General features: G+C 40.2%; 1 protein-coding gene across 6 annotated transcripts in view; it reads right to left on the reverse strand.

Annotated features, from left to right (window-relative positions):
• INPP4B (inositol polyphosphate-4-phosphatase type II B) overlaps positions 1 to 19,967 on the reverse strand; it is a 310,888-nt gene extending 290,921 nt beyond the window's left edge. For 4 of the 6 annotated variants that reach the window (XM_065633318.1, XM_065633317.1, XM_065633315.1 and 1 more), the window contains exon 1: positions 19,595 to 19,967. The gene's annotated coding sequence lies outside the window, so the exon portion shown is untranslated. Of the gene's footprint in view, positions 1 to 18,787; positions 18,841 to 19,594 lie in introns of those variants that run through there. The other 2 variants (XM_065633321.1, XM_065633316.1) reach the window with 2 other exon arrangements.
• Between the last annotated feature and the right edge of the window lie 1,510 nt (positions 19,968 to 21,477).

The raw sequence follows: 21,477 nt of genomic DNA on the forward strand, positions 1-21,477 counted from the left end.
AACCTGCATATTGTGGGGTTTATTGTTGTTGGGCTTTTTGTTTCGTGCGGAACAAGAAATTAAAAAAAATTTAAAAATAAAAAGGCAGGCACAGGGGAAACACAAAGCTATCAGGCACTGTGCAACCAGAAACATCTAACAAATAAAGGTAACGTGATGCTGCAATGGGCACCTACAGTTATTTTCACAGGATTTGTATTGATGAAGAATTAACATTAAAACTATTAACAGTAATTTTAGAGCTAGCTTTAACTAAAACAGCAGATTTCTCATGCAGTAAGAGACTGCACTGATGCAGACAGCACATATTTGCCATGGTTCTCTTTAGGCTGCTACATAGTATAAAGCCTAGATTGCAATGGTGACTGCTCCATAAGACCAAACAGCTTTTAAACAGCCCTCAAAGCTTCCCCATTATGAGCCAGGACCAGCCTGAGCACAGAAACAAAAATAGTTGCACAACTCAATACACAATAGTAAAAAATTCCTTTTAAAGTAAAAACAGCCACACCCAACTACCTTACCTGAGTTTAGTGTGTCGATACTGACTTTAATAAACTAGCGTGGATTGCTTCAGGTTTTTTCCCTCTTTCATGAGATTTTTATTTTCTACAAAGCTCACTCCCACAAACAAGCTTTGTTGAATTCAGCAGTAACTGGTAAATTTTAGTACTCCCAGTTGTCACTCCTTCCTACTTCCAGTAGGCACCAGCCCCACAGCAAGGGGGACAAAAATAATGATCTGCTGATCCTCAACACCTGCTATTCAACACAAATGAGCACTGGCATCAACACAAACCAGAACACCTGGTTGAGACCAGCATCAGCTGAAGAGCCAGAACATCATTTGCTGCTGCCGCTGCCCAACACTAACAACAGCCACTTCAGCAAGACACAGCAGAGCTCATCATCTGCTTTCTACTCTTATTTCCCATTCCCCTGTATTAAGCCAGCAGGCAGGGATCTTAGTATGTTCAGTAATAAAACTTGGGTTTAATGCCCAAATGTTCCTTTTAAACATGGATGAATCATAATCCCTGAAGGTTAGGGTTTTCCATACTTGTAAAACCCGTCCTGATGGGATTAATTCTTGTAATAGCATAGTTGATCGCCACCATTAAGCAAATAAAAACTCCACATAATCAAGCATATAAATGTATGCAAATAAAGAATTTCTTAAGATCTGAAAGGACTCAGTGTGGTGTTTACAGAATTGCATAGTTTTATTTCTTAGCCCCCAATTTAAGTAAAGCATTCAGAAACAAATAAAGCTCTCTGCCCACCTGGAGTACAGATTATCTAAATCCAGCTGCTTCAGTATCTACGCTGTTTTCTCCCGCCAATCTTCTCCGCTCATGTTGCCTTTATGAGAGCACCTAATCTGCCCCACTGAGTCTGATTACAGACTAGACATGGTTAACTATAGACTGGTGTGATCCTGTTTGCAATACAATAAATCATTCCTCAGCAAAGGTCTTTACAAGGTGGCTCTATATTCCTCAAAACCTTGGTAGATAAAATAGGCCCTGTAAATCACAGGTAGACACACGTTAGTGCTGTGATCCTGTAAATGCTTTGCCTTTTAGTGACTGATCACTTGATCAATGAGTGTACAACTTCACCACGCTTTTGCTTCTCTTAAGTTCTCCACAGCACGCATTTTGGTTAACTACACAAAGAAAGAAAGAAAGAACGAACCAGCAATTTATTTTTCAGCTCCTTACATTCCACTGCTGCTACCGACACAAGTCAAACTGAGCTGAACGGATAACGGAGCACAAAGCAACAACTGACAAACTTGCTGAAATTTTCTTCAGAAAAAAGCTTATATCTAAGTATTATTGATAGAGAACACAAAAACACTGTGGAGGACCAGTCGAATTTTATTAAAATATTCTATCTAAGGAAAAAGTGGAAGTTTAATCTTGAGAAAGTTTCCTAGTTAAATTCACATTATCAACAGAATACTTCATGCTGAGGTGAGCTACAGTTTCACTTACCTTTGAAAAAAAAATAATTTAAACTAAAATTGTGAGTTAAGTATTCTTCCATTGCTGTGGCAAGAGCTGGAAAGTGTATTGAATTGTCTATTATGTGTTCCCAGCAGTAAGGAGATCAAAAATGCATACACAGAATGCAAACAATCTAAGAGCTTCCATGGAATCATCACTGTGCCAAGATAGAAATGGCTTCTGGGTACATACAGCTTGAAAAAAAAAAAAAAAGATGAAACCTGATAATTACATCATGGCATAGCACCCAGCTGTCATGTGTATGTTTAAGAGTATAAGTAATGAAGACTCGCCTTTCATTAAGGGCATTAATTGTGGCACCCTGGAGAAAATCTGACCAACTCCAAGATACACACCTAGAATTTCCAAAGCAGTTTCAGACACTATTCTTCTCTGTGTCCTTACTGGTGGCTACTCAGTTCTGTTAAATAGCTGCTGCATTTCACCCCAACATAAAATATATGTTTTAAATAAAATAAATTTTAAAGAACAATTAATAAATACATAAGTAAAAATTCAGCAACAGAAAAGTTTAAGTATCTGGTTGCACAGTGTTTGGAAACATTTTGAAGATAAGAAGGGGAAGGAGGGGAGTAGTATCTAGATTAAATATTTCACTTCTCTTCTGGGCTAATCCTTAAAAGAAGCTATAATGTGGCTGGTAGTAAATTAAACCCTCATCTCCTCAGCAATAAAATGGTCCTACATCCCCCTTCACCCCAGGGAGAGAGGTGCTGGAAGCCAATCTAAGCCTGAGAGAAGCAATTTACCCAAAGCACCTTATGCTTGGACTAATATGAGCAGCAGAGCGACTCGGAGGCATCAGCTCAAAACTGACATAAATTAGAGAAATCTCAATCGAGCCTGAAGAGAGAAATGTAACAGTTTAATCCTCCACTGTCCCAAAATCCAGGCCTGTCCTTCAGATCTTGCACCCTAGAGACGATGATCAGTGCTGGGACATCTATTTAGTTAAGAGAAAAAGAGCCCCGAAGACAAAACCTATCTGGGTCTTCTCAGTAACGCTGCTCTGCCCATAGCGGTGCCAGACGGACCTGCCACAGCAGAGAGCTGCGCCACCAGCTGCCACGCAGCAGAGCTGGGGGAACATCCTCCTAGGACATTCCCTACATCTTAAGACACATCAGCAGCATTTATGCTATTTACTCTAAAACAGAGCATTTAAAAGACAAAACTACAGAAAGGACAGCTTACCTCCTAATACCTACTTCACAGGAACCGTGTTTTACCACAACTCTTTGCCACTCCTGGCCAGAGCTGAGCTTGTCTCCTGTCCGCTGCAGTTCTGGCCAGCAGTTTGCTGTTCTTCTTACACGGCAGGCATCACTCAAGATTATTTTACTGAATGCTTTGTTCATTTATTTTGTTTGCATGCATAAGTCTTCAGGTTAAGTGAAAGGCTAAGTACAGATTTAAGCACGCAGTCCATATCTATTTAAATATATGTCAAAATTCTGAAGTGCTATCATACCAAAATGCTTCCATCAAACCCCTTATCCATAAGAAAAGAAATAAAAGGAGGCCTAGCTTGAGGTCAAATTTTACAGCCATTAAATGAGCACAGCTCCCACTGACAGCTGCATTCTCTGCTATTTCCTCCATTTCCATGGATGCTGATAAAACAATTAATAGATTTGACTTGTAATTTGCATATTAAAACTAAAGGAAGAAAAACACAGTAAAAAAAAAATACAACAGTAAGTTTTGGCCCCCAGAACATTGGCACAAAAAAGCATAATTTGCCTGGTTTTATGCCCACAGGGAACTCGGTCCCATGGTACCAATTCTGGCCCTTCCTTTGTTGGGTCTGCTAAATTATGCTGCTGGATTAAAGAGCACCAGTTCACCAGGGGCTGCTGACAGGTACACACAGATTCCAACTCAGTACTGCACGTGATGCAGACTTCGCTTTCTATTGTTTGAGGCATTTTGTTGTTGTTTGGGGTTTTTTGGTTTCAAAGATAAATTATGTATTTCAGTTACAGCATTCAGGAAACATTATTGGGTAACAAGTCATCCAGTACAACAAATACACTGCTGTCCTGTATCAAATTGACTATAGAATACTCCTATCACTCTTTTATTTCATATGATGGAACTCAGTACTACCTGGAAAGCCCTTATGGGCTCTTGTGTCTTTCTGTCACTGCTAAGAAATGACAAGAGAAAGTATCACAAATACAAACTTGTTATCACCCTCCCATGGCACTTGGTGACTGGACCCAGACTAGGTGGATCCAGCATACTCCACCTAAAGTGGGGAAAAACACGGCAAACACCCTTCACTTGAGAAGATACTGATTTTAGCAAAAAAAGTGCAAGTTAGTGACTATCATGACATTATCTTTTATTTCATGCCTATCTCCAACATACATTTCCAAGTCTTCTGATATCCTATGATCATCAAATCTTCATCTGTTCACAGAATAAAGCTCTTGCTCTCCATCAAACAAATGGTTTACCACTAAACATTACAAATATCCGAATGCCTTGTGACCAGCCATTCTGTCCCAGTAGGATAAGGAATCAGTCATAGTTTTACAGATTAAGATTGCTTAAGTAAGATTACTTATTCCTGTGTTGGATCAAAAAACTATAATCACTCCCCATTCTCTTCAAATGAAGAAGGGTGAGTGGATTTTTTTTTTAATTAGCATTTTGATTATGGCTTGCACAATACTTTTGATAGTCACAAGGCAACTTGTTTGTAGACTACCCAAATAAACCACATTTTATTGACAAACTGTATTAAAAATTTATAACTATTTATTTTATATTTGATGTCATATCTACACAGTCTTTTTTCAATTTACATTTCTATGCCTATTTTTTACATGCATTTGAGAGAGGTTTTTGTTCAGACTTTTCTTTACCAAAAACAACAACAAAAAAATACAACAGCTATCTGTCATGCCCTAAAGTAAGCTGCACTTAAGTTTTATAAAGAAAAACAAAGGCAGAAACTAGGAGAAATACAGAAATGTCATCTTTTCTGTCGTTCTCCCAGCATTTCTGTCATTTCTCATTCTTCTGGTCTAAGAGTTTCTCAAACTGCCCAAAGGTTTGTACAATCAACTTATTTGCAGCTGCCCTGCTATCACCACCAAAACCAGAAGACAAGACATATAATGAGACCGTTTATCTAAACTTCATTACTTTTCATTTGATTTCCTTAGTCTAAAACAACATGCACAGCTACACTTCTAACTTCAATCTTCTTTTTCTTGTCACTGATTTAATAGAATTTGTCAGGAAATTTTGCTGCAAAAACTGAGGAAGAAAACAAAGACGACAGCAAAAGGAACAAAGGGACTGTCACTTCACCTCCAGCTTTCCAGGCTATCAGTGCCCATCAGTCCTAAAAAATTCTCATCCTGATCCTTCATACTTATCTCCTACTTCAGTTATCCCTGGCTCTCATTAAGGAAATACCTAGCCTTTCTTCCCACAAAGCTGGGTTTTCACCATAAGTTTTCTCCAGAAAAACTACTCTATTCCCAAACCTTTCCCAGATAAACATGGCATTTTTCCCCAGAAATTCTCTACAAGGCTGTACCTAAAATGCTCTTCAACAGTTTTATGTATTCCACAAAAAAAATAATCCATCCAGAAACTATACTTTTATTGAAAATACTTAACCCTCCTGCATTCAGTGCAAATTGGGACAGAAAACTACCACTTTTTAAGACACAAAGAACAAAGAGAAGAAATGCTGAATGTATCATTTCAGTATACGACAATACATAGTTCTAACCAGATGATGAAATAATTCTTAATGATCTTGTGTTACAACTAAGCCAAAGAATAGGAAACCGGGCTGGTAAGTAGCTACAAGCGTAACAAAAGCACCCCTGCACCCTGGGGCACAGAGGCATATGGGAACCAGAAGAAATCTTGCAAAATAATTCTTAAAAAAAATATATTCAAGACATAACTCACAGCAGGACTTTGAATAAAACCACTAACCTGTTCTGTTTTTAATAAGGATGCAGATATAAAACTGAGGACCTTAATTGGGGTCAATGTCTTAGTCTGATCTGAACCTTCTGTTCCAGTTAAGTCATCAACTTTGACCAGCAGACCGCCCTGCAGCATGAAATGCTTAAAACCATACATCTAAAATGACAACTTTCATAGTACGTCCTACTTCTACATAGGCATTTCTGTGAATGAAGAACAGAGTTGTAAAATACCAAGTGCCAGGGACAGAACAGCACAGAAGTATGAACTGTGCCAAACCAAAGTTCACTGTAGTGAACTTTGACAGAGACTTCCACTTCCAGCTTTGTTTTTCAGGATCAAGGTAATTTTAAAATCTATTAATATAGTTCTTAACCTAAATTCCTTCCAATTTAGTGTTTATTTAGTTCTAATGTAATCTAACGTCTGGCAGACACATACAAAGGAATATTCTATGCCTTAGCCTTTAAGCAAAGAACAATTAGTAAGCACCAAAATCCCAAAGGAACTATGAGAAATATCTTACCTATATCATCTGCAAAAATGACTACGGTACTTCTTACAGCCCTGAATAAAATATTGATGTTCCTTAATATTATTCTTAACATTAAGAATCCTCGCATTTTAAATATTAAACCCATAACTAAAAGATGGAAAATTACTTGCAAAAAATGTGTTAGATAACAGTGCCCTGTAACAACCTGAGTTTGAAGTTGAATCTAGTTGCTATTATCAAGAACTACTGCCCCACTGAGCCAAAGAGATACACATGGACAGGCTCTGACTCAAAACGTGTACAAAATTATGTCAAAGAGGCACAAGGTAAGTAGTACAGCTGGACACAACAGGAAAACTGTTGATTTAGTGTACACACAGCAGCAGAAGCTTCTTAGGAGAATGCCGATTTCTTCCTTTTGGTTTCACAGGTACCTCTGCTGTGTCTATGTTTCCTCCCTTGCTGCCCTTCTGGCATCAAGTTTTATAAATGTTCATTTATACACAAGCACTCAGTTCTGGCTTTTTCCTCCAACTATAGCAAAACAGGATGAGTGACTAATACATCTACATATACCAGTAATTTATGAATTAATGCCACTATTTGCAAATACCGTATCACATATTCAATAACAATTCAGTAAATCAAGTACAAGTAAAAATGCTATTTCGAACTGAAAGCTTAAAGTATTCTATTGATTTATTCTGAATTTTGGCTTGCAGGCCAAGGCAGCATCCACACCACCATCAGCTGCACAACCTCATGCAAACAGCATTTTCTTGCTTGCTCAGGTGATGTAAGCTCAAGCTCACTCAGAGACGAGGAATGACTGGCCAGACCAAAATATTATTTGTAACAATTTATGAATTTCTTTGAATATTTTGAAAATGTTAAAGTCCTAGAATAAGACCTACCGAGACTATACTCTGTACACAGAGCTTCGAGATCTCACACACAAGCAATGAATTTCTCAACTGATTCTCTCGTCCACTCACTTCTTACTCCTCAATCTTACTGATTTTGAATAATAAATTACAAGAGGAAGATGTCTGGCTTGATACTATTATCCCACCCGTATACGGTATTATTTTCTGTGGTTATGACATGCAGGCTGGTAAGAACCATGATGACAGATACTTAACAGGCCATTCGGAACCACCTAGCCAAATCCCTGGATAAATTGTGGGGGGGAAAAAAAAAAAGGAAAAAAAAAAATCATAGTAATGCTGTCCAGGTTAACTTGTCAGCTGACTAAAGCTCGTATTCCCAGTGGAGGTCTGAGGAGAATGGATACCACAGGAGTTGGCAGAAAAAATTGGATTCACACTGATTTTGTAACACTTTCACCTCTGCGAGCAGAAATCTCTCTCAACACAGTAACCAAGGGGAAATGTGGCAAAAAAGCCTTCTCAGATTTTGGTACTGTAGACTAAAAATCTCTCGAAATTTCCTCTTCGAAAAAATAATTGGTCTTTTCCTTCTCACATTGCCCAATATTGAGGAGTCATTCATTCCACATCACATGGAATACAAATTAAGGCTTCTTCAAGTTTCAAAACTGTTGGCTTCACGGTGGTCTAAATTCATCCCCTGCTCCAATAAGGCACAGCTTATGTACTGCTTCTTGAACAACAACGCATTTTCCCTGTGATTTAGGATTTGTCCCGTGGTATGCTAATATAAGTTAACTTTGTGAATCTCAAATGTCTGCCTTTACTCTGTCAATTATAAAGTTATTAAATAATTTCACCATGGACCCATGCATTTTATTTTTTTAATACTTTTCCAGAGTGTACACTGGGTTGCTTACTATGCATGCTTTCCTAGCCCAATTAAAAAAAAAAAAAAAAAATTTTTAAATCTCCTTTGGCTGCCATAACTAGATAAAGAAATTATTAAAAAATTGTATTGGGTTGTTTTGTTTGGGATTTTTTTCCTTAATTTCTAAATACATAATCATATCTTCTAGCAGTCATTATCTCATTAAAACTATCATTATCCATAAAAGAGATAAAATACATTTTTCTATAAGAAAAAGTTTTATCAGACTCATTGGTAGAACTTAGAAAAAGCAAAGTTTAATTGGTTATGTATCATCAAGACCAACTAAGAGAAAAGGTAGTTCTATACCTGTGGAGTACACAGGAAATACTAATGGAAAGATATTTATCTTCCAATAACCCAAAGCAAATGCAATTCTTGCTATAGATCTCATATTCGTCCTTATTTAGAAAAGGAAAATTAAATATTTTATGACTTTTAAAAAGTAATTAAGTATCCACTAGTTAGGATAAAAAATAACTTTTGCATACCACACCATTTATACATTTTTTAAGTAGTGACAAAGGAAGTTTAGAAAGTTCCCTTTCTAAAATTTTGCATTTATAGGAAAACTGTTAACGTCTGTACAATGTCTTATGCTTTTCCAACATATTTCTTTGATAAATGGGTTAACCGAATTGGATTTTTTTTAATTAAGTTGGTCTCTTGCCTGGAGCAGTCAGAGTTGTTTACCCACAATGGCCGTGAAATTCCCTGTGTTTGATGATTTAACTGTCTCTTCCTTGCCTGATAATTCTTTTAAGGCATTTCCTTTTTGTGTGGCATAGCAAACAAAAAAATTCTCTCTGTCTTCCTCTGTTCAATTTTATGAACTTACTTATACTTTGTGTCCCCTTCTTCACATACGGTCATATTTAAGCTGATAGACTAAGGTGGTGCTTATCCTAAATATAGTATAAATTCTTTTATTTAGTTTTAGTTACCTGAGCCACTGCAGTCCATCACCTGTACAGACACTTGCTACCTACAGATATTAGAAGATCTGAATTTTGTTTACTCATTTGTGACCATTAAGGAGGCAGCCAGCTCATCATTCCCTCATATACACAGAAGTTCACTAAACACAAACAGGGACAAAACAACCTTTGAGGTAAGATGGGAAGTAGCCAAACATACGAAGACAACTTCATTGCTAAAGATTCGGGAAAGCTGCAGCACTGAGACTGTTCATGGCATATTCCTTCATTTCCCATCTGGTAGGACAATTTCTGCCAGCCCTGATGTTTTATGACTCCCCAGAGGTTCCCTGCTCTGCAGGCACTGGCTCTCCTCTGGTTTCTCACTGCCATTCTAACACAGGCACACCTTCCCTTGCCTGTTCAAGGGATCAGTCCATTTGACCAAAATGTAAGTCTGAGCCTCAGCCCCATGAGACTGTCAAGAGAGGACCTGTAATTCCTGCCAAGATACCAGCACTTCTGGGTCTCTCTGACCATCCTGTCCCTTCTGTGCATTTCCAGAATCAACGCAAGAAGGGCTACATCACAAATAATTTTTAAAATTTAGTTTTTAAATTAAGCTAAGAACATTTTTTTAGAAAACAAAACCCAAAAGCCAAGATGTTGCAGAGTGTTGTCTCGAGCTTAAGAAAACTTACCACACTGCGAACAGGGTCAGAATCTGCTCCCATCACTTAGGGGAGGTGAGAGATATGTGACATTGCTGACTATACAAAGGCTCTTTTGAATTATTTACTACAGCAGAAATAACAAATCATCTGGATGTAAAGCTACAACACTGCTCCAAATACAGAAATGAAAAACCAGGGTCATAACTGATGGACTTGTACTGTCTTTTAAAGTTGCTTAAAAATATATCTTCTGCTACGTTTTCAGTATTCCTGCACTTTGTAATTCAATATTTCTACTTTAACCTTCAAACTATAGCAAGAGACATTGCTCTTTCAGAACACGAAAATAGATTCTCAAAGCTGATGTTTTTCAGAACTTAGAAAGTATCTGACAAGAACACAAATCGCCACGGTATATTATGTAATTATTAATAATTAGTAATCACATTAATATCCATTGTAATTATTAATATTTAAATTATTCCTTCATCAGTGTATTATTTAAAATAGTCAGAGGTACACATGTTTTGGGGTGTTTTGTGGGTTTTTTGTTTGTTTGGGGTTTTTTGGTTGGGTTTTTTTTGTTTGGTTTTTGTTGTCATTTTTTTCCCCCCCTGCCAATCAGAACAGTTCGTGAAGACAAAGCTATTCATTATTACTCTTGTATTTAAGAAACAGGTAGCCACAAACGTCAGGTAAAATTCCACTTTACCTGCACTATGTTGTTTTGATGAACTAGACTAGACAGAAAAGGGGGGGGAGGGGAGGGCGGAAAATAGAAAGCTGCTTCAGGCAAAATGCCTAAGCATGTCATTTTATTGTAACATACCAAAATTGATTGTTGAGGTAATTTCAGTGCATTGAAAATGAGTAACTCTTCTGAAAAAGAGTACGGTTTTTCTGTGTTTTCTTGTTGATATAATTCTTAATAAATATTCATAGATAACTCTAGGACACCTCATTAGCAAGCTGTTCAACAAGTTGAGCAAGTGCTGAATTAGGCATTTTAAATAATTATTATAAATGTATCTCTTCAAAGTAACATGGAAGCAACTGTAGCACGTTTCTTTAGTGGAATATCAGAGTTATTTAGATACGGTAGCCAACAAATGCTACCACCTGGAAGAAGACTGCAAAGTTTGGCTGGACTAGAAAAATAAACAGATGACTCCACCTGGCTTAGCTTCCCCTCATCCCCACTCCTCAGGTAAGAAGTGACTAAACAAAAAGCTTTCACCTTCCTTGTAACATCATATGACCACGAACAGTAAGGTAAGAGGGTTACTTAGGTAGTCTGATGCATCTTTGATCATAAAGCATACCATGGGCATGATACACTCAGTAGCATCTCACTTCATCACAAGACCCATTCTCAGGAGTAGAATTTTAGAGAACAAGCTGCTGACCCTCAAACCATAGCCAAGTGCTAGCCCACAATGGAAATCTCAGGATACTGGGTGGGCAACCTCCAGGTTGAGGGCTGAGACCATCACACCTGCACAGATCAAGCACCCTCAGCCTTTACGAAACACCATCCCAAAGTGGACAAAGGGATTTCAGTTTCCCCATGATGGCTGGAGGTGAGAGTGCTGGACACAGGATCAAACAGTCTATTTCTGGAATATTTCCTACATAGGTCTAAAATAAACTGCCATTTAATCTTGCTTCAGTGTCTGTATCCCATTCAGCCTGTGAGTCAGTCGGTTACTATGCTTTTGTCAGGCATCCTCTCTGTCAGGTTCCCACACATCTTTAGATCAATCTTCAGCCACAAATTGTAAGAAAAGCCCTATTCATATTAATAGAGGCATCCGCAACCTTTTTTTTGGAATAAACTGGTGTTTCGCACGCTTTTTTTTTGTGCAAGGTTACCAGTTTGCCATTCAATAAAGAACGCTAATTGAGGCAAAACAAACGAACAAACTATCTGTGAATGCCAAGCTAAAATGATTCGAACTAAGACATCGTATCTCAAGTTAACAGTTGGAATTCAAGCAGCAACTAAGATTCCGAGCTGCCAAGGACAATTTACACAAGGTTTCCTTTGCTGCAGTCTATGAATGATGAAGTTAAAGCTGAATTTTCAAAAGGCTACATAAACACAGAGGGACACTACCTACGGTGTCCCTCAGAGACCCATAGACACACATGCAGTATGGCTCCAAGCATAGGTTTACTGATACATCTACATTTTTTGCCAGTGAATCTTTCACATTATCTTCAACATACTGATATTACGGGTATCAATGGTACTAACACATGATAGTAGTAGCAGAAAAGGAAAGGGAAGTGTTATTTCCTCACTAAACATTCCCAGTCTTTTACAGAACTTTTCTATCTTCTACTTCAAAGGAGACGTTAGGATTTTGTACAATATTCTTCTGCCAAGCACACTGAGCTGTTACGACAAATGTCAGGCATGTACAGTCTTCATAATTTACTACCAGGTTGATTACTGATCAGTTTTAGTGCAAAGTACTACACATATTTACATGTATCTTTTGACCGCCCGAGTACATTTAATAATTCCAGTACACAGACAGCTTTGCTTTTTTCAGTATACAGTTCCAAAGAAGCTACTGTGACCAGGCTTCTCATTTTTGTGAGAGAAAGAAAATCCAATTTATAAAAACAAAGCTTTCATGGTGTTACATCAAACTGCTCTCTAATTTCACTTGCAAATATGTAAGAAAGCAGTTCAACAACTATGCACACAACCTTTATAGGTTGGATTCTCTAATCTCTTATGCTTTTTATGCTTTAGTAAGGAAATCTGTCTCTAGGCTGTCACATCTTGATGGTACAGAAATTGATCGTAAGGTTTCCTGTAAATGTTACTTTCTCCACCTTGATCAGAATCATTATTATGCTGAAGGAAAACTTTAAAAGCATTCCGAGATACACCAACAAAGGGTGTACGTGGCTCACAAACAACTGTCCTAACCCCCATTCTCACCAAAGCTCCCTTGCAATGCTTGAATTACATTAAGATGCATTTGGGCTTTTCGAGGCTAATACATCATACCACTTTTTAAAAGACTGACATCACAGCAACTCGTTTAACATATATCACTTCACACACATAGAGAATAAACTGTAACAGTATGTACAATTTGACATCAATAAATTGCCCTGGAGATTATGAACAATTTGTTTTAAAAAACATATACATATCAGATCATCCTATGTAAATGATAAATGGTCATAATGCAGCTATAAAATACTAAAATGAGGTCTCACCAATCGTTCAGTTGTATCAGTCAATAGATTTTGTCATACTATTATAATAATATATATCTCAAATAACATTAAAAAATACATACATTTTTCCTAACCAATAAATACTACAGACACAAACAAGCTAACCAAGATTAAACTGTAGACTGAATGTACAGTATGCCAGCTGTCTTGCAGTACCTGCGCAAACATATTCTCTTAGCCAAACAAGATAATTCAAGACAAAATTAGACCATGAAAAGTAAGTGACCTCATATATTTAACAGGAGTATCTGCAGTAAAAATACGCATATGAACTGAGCCATGAGTGTGGCAGCTCTTGCTGGGTTTAAGAATCCAAATGACTTAAGACTTCGTATTTTACATCGCCATCTAGTGTAGGCTATATTCATATGTTCCAAGCTCCCAGCTACCAGCACCTGAGATAGCCAAAATAACTTCCATAAAAATAGTAGCCACCGCTTTTGTTTATTTTACTTGGAAACTATCAATTCCTAGAAGGCAAAGACTACACTAGCCAGCTGAAACAAAATACCAGAACTGAGCAATATCAGACACCAACAGTAGGAAAGCTGAGAAGACTCCTAGAGATACAACAATTAGGAATTATACACATATATTTTTAACTCAGTCGCTAAACAATCAAACATTATTCCTTTGGAAAAATTTTTAATGTAGATTCACTGAGTGAATGCAGGTTTAGCATCTGTGCTTGTATAGAAACTAGAGATCAAATTAAACAGTATTTCTCAGTAGAAGATCTAAACTGAGAATGCTAATTTCAGTGTCTTTTTTTTTTTTTTTCCGTATTCCAAGATTTAGTCACTGGATCACCACCTGACACGCCTGATCATGCTGCGCCTGCAGAAAGAGCCGTTGTGCAGGACTGCAGGAAACTTTGCTTTATGATGAACTTCCCCCACGGGGGCACCGTGTCCACGGCTGTCATTTCCAGCTAATGCAGACAGCCTGTGCCACGTGGCCGTTCTACAAAAGCCACACGAATTCTGTGTCGTGACAGACAGTAACACAGAAATTCCAGATACAGTGTAGCTCTATAGCTGCCTTTTGGAGGGGAGGAATTAAAAAAAATTAGACACCCAACCACAACCCACACACATACTTGGCTAAAGCAAAAAGGCACTTCTCATACAAACTCCAACTTTTAGATTATTAATTTGAAATATAAGATCTTCTCATCAATTGAAAGTGTATTTTTGTAACTATAAAAATAGCAGACTGACGTTATTCCAAACATCAAATGCATTATCTCCTACTCTGAGTACCAAATTCTGTTCTCATTTATGATGTAAACTGGAATAACTCATTAAAGAGATTCATTCCAAAATCATGTCATTATAGCAGAGAAAATAATTTCATCCTATAAAACCCAGTTCTACTGATACCTGTTTTCTTTGGCCACTTACACATACAAAGCAAACAAACTCCAGGCAGAGCAGTGATGTTACTGTGGTAATAGAAACACTGTACAACACCAAATTGTTGATGCATTCTGCTTAATGCTCCATTTGCACAGCAGTAAATACACAAAATATCAAGTCACATTTAGCGCATAGACTTTTATACCCATTTTCATGTTCTTGACTCATTTTTGTAACAGAAATATGCACCCTAGGTTCAGCGCATCTTCCTAGTATTGCTGTAATACAGTAATAACATAGTTTATAAATAACCAAACAATACAAAAACCTGATGGTATATGAAGAACTGTGAGAACACAATAAAAATCTTATTTCCCACAAGGGTTTCTCCCTCTTAATTGTCCATTACACATCCACCTATTATAATTACATGAAAAACTGGAGTCTTTTTAGTGCCTCATATTAAGAGATTTCACTCTATTTGCCAAATTCATGTTTTTGCAGCAAGAAGAAGCTCCTGTTGATGAGTGTACAGCTAACAGAATGAAAGAAATTGATAAAAATGAAAGTGTCTTAGTTATTTATATATGTTAAGTTCAAGAAAAAAAAAATGCTTCTCAGACAGACATAGCCCAGATTGACTCTATTACTGTACTGAGGATAAATTTTCATTGAGGTCACAGCATAGGGCAAAATTTCATAGAAACAGGATATACAACAAAATGAAAAACATCCACCAAAAAAAATGCAACGGATTTGATTTTCAATGCCATGGCATATAGTAACTGAGCACAAACTGAGCCTGCCAAAGAAATGAGCTTGATGAACAGCATCACGTTTAGCAACTTTGACACCACTCTGTCAGGCAAGCACCTTTAGCTTGTGTTGTCTTCTGGCTTTTCATTAAGTAGAGCCTTCGTCAACATTTAAAACAATCTAAAGAAACCTATGGGACAAATTCACTGACACACGGGAAGAGGCTTAGTTTGTCAGGCTGGGGCAAAAAGCTTATTAGCATCCTAACCTATGGAAATCAATATTAAACCTCCTGTGAAGCTACAGAACTGAAACTACTGTAAGTGAAGAACTGTCTTACCCAGTCTCTTCTGGATTCAGAGGGCTGGTAAGTTCTACAGAATTTGGATCTAAAACACCTTAGAAGCAGAAATAATGCTACATTTTTAAATAGTCGTACTAATGATACTGATATCAAACATTTTAAAACCCTTTGCTGAGACATATAGGCAAACTTCGTCACTGTAAATTTCAAAAACTTACAGAGTGAGTGAATACAATTTGTTCTATTCACTCCCTCGTAACAGACAAATTAATAAAAGTACCATGTACAAGAATAAGATGCCCACTTCCCTTTCTCAGCATACCTTGCCAAAAAGGTATACAAGATTTTGAAGACAGACAACATATCCTCTCTCCTAACAGCAACTTTCATAGTAGAATGCATTGCAAAAATCTGATTTGCTGTTTGAGATTCTGCCCATCTTTAGTTGATTTATGATGACAGAAGAAATAGGAACCTCTACTGACCTGGACAAATTAACAGAATCTACCTTTGCAGACTGGGGAAAATAAACTAAAGAATCCTCCATCATGAAGTTACAGGTTTTTTTCTCTTGTTAACATGCAGCTGGCAAGCAGCTAATGTAGTTTTCCGAACAGCAGAAAACTGAAATTCACGGACCTCAACTCCTTTTTAGAATTGCCAGCGTGCATTTTGTATCAAGATGAGCGAGTCTTTTTTATTAAAATCCTCTGTCACTGTGACCACATCTGTGAGCTAAAGTCCAGAACCACACTCAAACCTTGCACAACCCAGCCAGCCTTTTAAGGTTTGTCTCAAGTTTTCTATAACACATCAATTATCCAGGACAGGAGAACCTGATAAGCTAACTGATCAGATCTTTACTTTGTAAAGTTAAGGAAGAAATAGGCAGTCCTTTTAAAAACAAAAAAACCCCCAACAAATTCTTAAGGGCTGCAAGAGCAAAATCAACTGTGACTGCTCCTAAAGAATGAGAGGGAGAACCTTGGACAAAACCGTCGAGAGACTTCCAGGTTTATAGGTGAAATCAGGGAGTGTGGGGAGGGCTCCTATACCCAGGGTAAGTGGTAGGCAAGACTGGAGGCTTGGTGAGGCCAGGACTAACAACTCTCCCCAAATAACATTTCACCCACCCCACGTTTTGACACGTGAAGTTAGATTTTTCAAGTTAGTTTAAAAAGCCAAGGAAAAGTATTTCATGGAATTAGGTTTATATCAGTCCAAATAACTTTGGAAGAAGGAATCCTTCTTCAAAGGTATGATAAATAACATTCACCATTCATCAACAGTAACACTGAAATATTAATGTAATACAAAAGATTTCGTAAGCCAAACAAAACTAGCTCTTCCTAAAAATGTCCATCAGTCAGAGCATGTGGCATACAGGAAAGGTTATGAAAATAAAAATTAAGGGGAGAAACAAAGGTAACTGCCCAAGTGTTTAAGAAAACTAGATCAAATTATCATGAATTTTGAAGAAACACTAGTGTTGGGAGTAATTGTCCACCTTTCCGTTTGTCTCTCTTACCCAACTATCTTAATTGTTCCTGTAAATCTTTTACATAAATCCAAAAAGTATTGTTTGCATATTTCTCTTCGACAGCCATATGCTAAAAATATATATCCATCACAAGCTAAATAATTCATCAGACATATCAGTCCCGCTACTTTCCTCAAAATCCACAGTGAATTTAGGCCTAGGCCTATTCAAACAATTACTTGACCTGCAGACTGTTTTGCAGCCTCCATTCTTTACTGTCAACTAGCAGCACTGTCCTCCACAGGCTGACCTCAATGCAGATCTTCTAGTCCTGGGGCTTTTTGTTGGGGTTTTTTGTTTGCTCTTGTTGGGGTTTTTTTGGTCTTCTTGCAGTACAGTAGACTTCCAGATACTAAGCACAGTATTAATCATGCATTTCAATTCACAAAACCTCCACCTAATGTCACGAAATCTTCAGGTCAGATCAGAAGATAAAAAGATGGTCAGAAAGGAGGATCTGTAGAAGGCACCTGGATACACCTACTCCAACTGATATACCTAAGCCTTAAGAAGATGGAATTCTTCGATCAAAGACAACTAAGGCAGCCTCACAGATAATGCTCTCCAGAGAAACAAGCGCAAAAGAGAGAACAGCAGCACTTGCAAGGTTTGAGGAACCCATGGAGAACTGAAACTTGAAGCTTTAGGTAGTCCAAAAGAGCCAATAAAAGAAAAGCTTTATATTACAGAAAGATTTTATCTTATCTTGAGCACTGTAGGAGCGGCCAGAAAGCAGAGGGGAAAAAAAGCCAAAATAGGGCTCTGAAGTAGTAACACTGTCACACGCTCCCACTAATGTCATCAGGGCTGTAAAAATCTCTGAAGACTAATTTCTGCTCACATTAATCTTGTGACTTGTATCTTCATTTTAGTGGAATTATCAGAATGCGTGAAGTAAACAGCATTCAGTCCTGCATGGATAGTTACAATAATGAGGATTTACATGCACAAACCCCATCCAATATACAGGTTCACAGGACAAAAAAAACCTAAGATACTGCAGGGCTTTAAAGCTACTTCAAATTTAATCAAGAAATTCAAAATAACATTAAAAAAAAAAATCAAGTGATTGGAACACTGCCTTTTTAAAAACTGCTATCACATTTGTAAATATTTGTCCAAACATAGAAGTTTTGTTAATAACCAATTATTTACATAAACTCTTGCCTTCATAGACTGAGAAACAGACATTTTCCCCTATCATTCTTGCTATGTAGACATCCTTTCAATGTAGTTAGAGGGTATCTGTAAACCAGCGAAGACTAAAAATTAGTCTTGTTTTTGAGATTCAAAGACAGATTTAAATGACATACATATGGCCTGATTTTAGTGTATCTATTTTAACACATCATTAATGCATAAATAAGCAAGTAAATTTCTTCTGGTGAGGAAGAGATATAGAAACCTAATTACAGATCAGATGAAAACATAGCTCCACAAAGACTTCACCCCATTATTTTTACTTCAAATAAGGCACCGGTTTAGCTTTGGGGACCAGGCAAGCAGACAGCACAAGCTCTATCATTCATGCTTCAAAATCTGTGGGTCACTTTGGAGAACAGAAAAGAGAGCTCCACTTGATGACCGTTCAGAAATCAAATACAATTCCTCCTCCCCCCGCCCTTTCCTGGCTGATATCATTTCAAATTACAACTTGCTCAACTTACCTACATGTAAGACCTTTCTTGTGGTTTCCATCACATTTCAGCAGAGCTGTTATTTGCAAGATGGGGATGGGTATCCTGTAGCTCGGTTACTCTACGAAATTAACCCCTTAGCGGCGCCTACGGAGCCTCCTACCCGACTCACCATTCAAGTACCCCCAACTTTCAAACATAACAGAAAACCGCTGCAAATAACGTCCTCAGCCCCCCGCAACGCCCCTTCAGAGGAGCCCCGGCTGCAGCGGCAAGGGGGGCGGCCAGGCACCGCGGCCAAGGCGGCACCGAGACACCCCGGCAGGAAACGCCGGGGATGGGAGAAAGTAGGAGAAATCTCCAGCGGGTCTTGGCTGGCAGTTCCCCCGGCACGCCGAGTCCCTCCCCGCCCCGGTGACCCCCGGAGAGCTGCGGCGGGCCAGGTGGCGGTCCCTGGGGCGGCCGGGCCGCCTCCTTCCCTCAGCCCCGGCCCTGAGGGGGCGCGGCGCCCGCGCCGGAGGCGGGGGAGCGGCAGCCGCCCGCAGCGCACCGGTCGCCTCGCCGCCCGCCGGGACCGCTCGTCGAGTTGCGGCGGCGGTCGGGGACTGAGCGGCGGCCCCCGACGAGAGCGCCTTAGGGCTACGCACGCCTTACGGGCTGTAACCTTAAGAAACTTGATAAGGGAATAAAAGGGAGGGACTTCGGCGGAACCCATTCCCAGCTTTTAATCTCTCCTGACGCGCGGGAGCCAGCGGGGAAACAAGGAAACAAAACCCTCGCCCGGTGGAAGGAGCACCCGCGCCCCGCCCGGCCCTGCCTGCCCCGAGCGGCGCTTACCTGGCTGGCAGCTGGCTGCCCGCCAGCTGGGGCGACCGGCGCGGCACTTTCCCCCGGTGCGTGCGTGTGTCGCTGGGTGGCTGGCGAGCCTGCTATTTATAGTCCGGAGCCTCCAGCAGCGCGACAGCGAGAGGAAATGAAGGGCTGAGCGCCCCGGCAGCCGCGCCGGGCAGCCAGAGCCCAGCCCGCCCGCTGCCCCGGGGAGGGCGAGTTGCGGCTGGCGGTAGCCGCGGGCACACGCGCTCCTGTCCCCCGGCGCCGCCCTCGGACCAGTCTCCTCCCAATGTCACCGCAGCCCGGCGGCGGCTCCCCGGCTCGGCGGCGGCCCCGCAGGTAGCGCCCCTGAGCCCGCAGCGACGAGGGGAGCCGGCAGCTGCCCCCGCCTCTCTGGCAGCCCTGCGGCCGGCAGGCAGCGCGGCACGGCACAGCCGCGCAGAGGTGACCCGCTGCTGCTGCTGCTGGAGGAGGCGAGACCGACACTGGGGTGTGGGAGGGAGAAGCCGCCGCTTGCCATTCACCTCCTGCCGCCCAGAGGGAGCCCGGCCTCCACGGCCGCCTCTGCCGAGTGCCAGGGACTGAGAGGCGGCGGTGGGAGCTCACCCGGCCCGAGGGGACGGTCGGAGGAGGCGGGGGTCCCTCCGGGGGAGGCCGGTGCCAGCGCTGGGCCCGAGCTGACAAGCTGCTGACCGGGTTGGGAAGCCCTGGGCACGGTCGCTGACGGGAAACGATAGTCGCTTTCTCCTCGCAGCGCTGGAAATAAGGGCTCCCAGGGAGCCCAGCGAACGGCTTCTCGGTGCCGCTGGGCTGGCTTCTTATCAGCTGCAAAAGTTCGGGGGGGTGGGCGATGAAGTAAACCCCTTCCTGTCAACGAGGGGGTGGGAGAGCTTCCTCTAGCCTCTGGAAAGTACTAATGGCCTCAGTAAAACCGGCCTGGGAGCCGTAGGCCCCTGCTCCAGCTCTGCGGGAGCACCCGGGGCTGGTCGTGTTGAGGCAAGGCCGGGGTGCTTTTTGTACTTTGCTTCTTGTAAATAAATGACTGCATCGAAGCTATGCAGGGCTTTAGGTAGTCAATCCGACTTGTTCATGAAAGCCACTTCAGGGGGTCTTGATGGCAGAGCTGACCCCTCCAGCCTGCTCGAAGTACAGCTCATAAATGCTGCATCTATGGTACGTCATCTGAAAATTGGTTCAGTGTGCAAGGCAACAGAGGAATTAAGAAAAGTCGTTTCTAATGCATCTTACTCACTTGATAGTAATCTTTTTGCAATCCAGTTTTTTATTTCTCTTGTACTTAGATAAAATCTGGTATTTCAAATGTCAATTAATCCTACTGAGACTACTTGTGCACTATAGCAGGACACCGTCTGGGATTTGAGCTGCGTAAGCAACTCCTAAACCATCATACACAAAACAACTGAAGTTAATGCAGATTTGTTAGCTACTTTAGCCTACTCGATAGCATTAGTTACAGGCCTGGATTTTAGGGTTTTCTGTGTCATAACAGCTACAGTCATCTACAACGTACCAGGACAAAGCCTGACAATGATCTGCGAAAAGCAAAGTTGATTTAGCTTCAAGAGCTTGAAGTCAAAGTTATGCAGAGAGACAAAGTTCTGAGTAGAGAGGAGCTAACCAAACACTTGCATTATAAGTTAGATAAAAATTGGAAGGAAAATGCTGAGAAGGCACAAGAGGGAGAGATTTGGTCTTGTCCAAACACTTAAACGTAAGAAGTAATACACAAAAACCTGGCTTGATGGAACTACCCATTTATGTAAAGCTACTCAAGCATAAATGTTTGCAGAATCAGGCTCATATTGAACAAACCATTGTAACAAAGTGAAACTGCCTTTTAAATTCAGAGGTGAGTCTCTCGAGTATCT

Source organism: Caloenas nicobarica, chromosome 4 (assembly GCF_036013445.1).
Source record: "Caloenas nicobarica isolate bCalNic1 chromosome 4, bCalNic1.hap1, whole genome shotgun sequence".
Classification (NCBI taxonomy): domain Eukaryota; kingdom Metazoa; phylum Chordata; class Aves; order Columbiformes; family Columbidae; genus Caloenas; species Caloenas nicobarica.